Below are 416 nucleotides of genomic sequence, written 5' to 3'. Positions count from 1 at the left end.
GCTATGTGTTGACAAAAAAAGATGCAAAACGAAAGAAATTAAGTTTAAGTCCATTCCCAAAATATTTTGAAAACACATTAAAAACTTTCGAAAAAAATGTTATAATAATACCAAAGAATTCAAAAAGGGGTCAATCCCTACAAAATTTAAAAAAAAGTTTTGTGTGAAAAAAGATCACGGCAGGTAGGGGGGTAATCAGACGTCATTTAAAATTTAATCATTTGGGGGTTGCCCAAACCTACCGTTTTTCCCAACCCCATATTCCCCAGACAAATCTTTACCCACTATAATAATGAATTCCAAAAGGTTCTGTTTTTCCTTTCCCCATCCTCCCGACCCTTTTTCCTGTTCTCCCCTTTTTTCCCCCCTTTCACCCCCAAAATGACCCGTCTTTTTGCAAAAAAAGGGGCATTTTT

The sequence above is a fragment of the Penaeus monodon genome, chromosome 19, assembly GCF_015228065.2.
Source record: "Penaeus monodon isolate SGIC_2016 chromosome 19, NSTDA_Pmon_1, whole genome shotgun sequence".
Classification (NCBI taxonomy): domain Eukaryota; kingdom Metazoa; phylum Arthropoda; class Malacostraca; order Decapoda; family Penaeidae; genus Penaeus; species Penaeus monodon.
Note: the sequence above shows the minus strand (reverse complement) of the source record.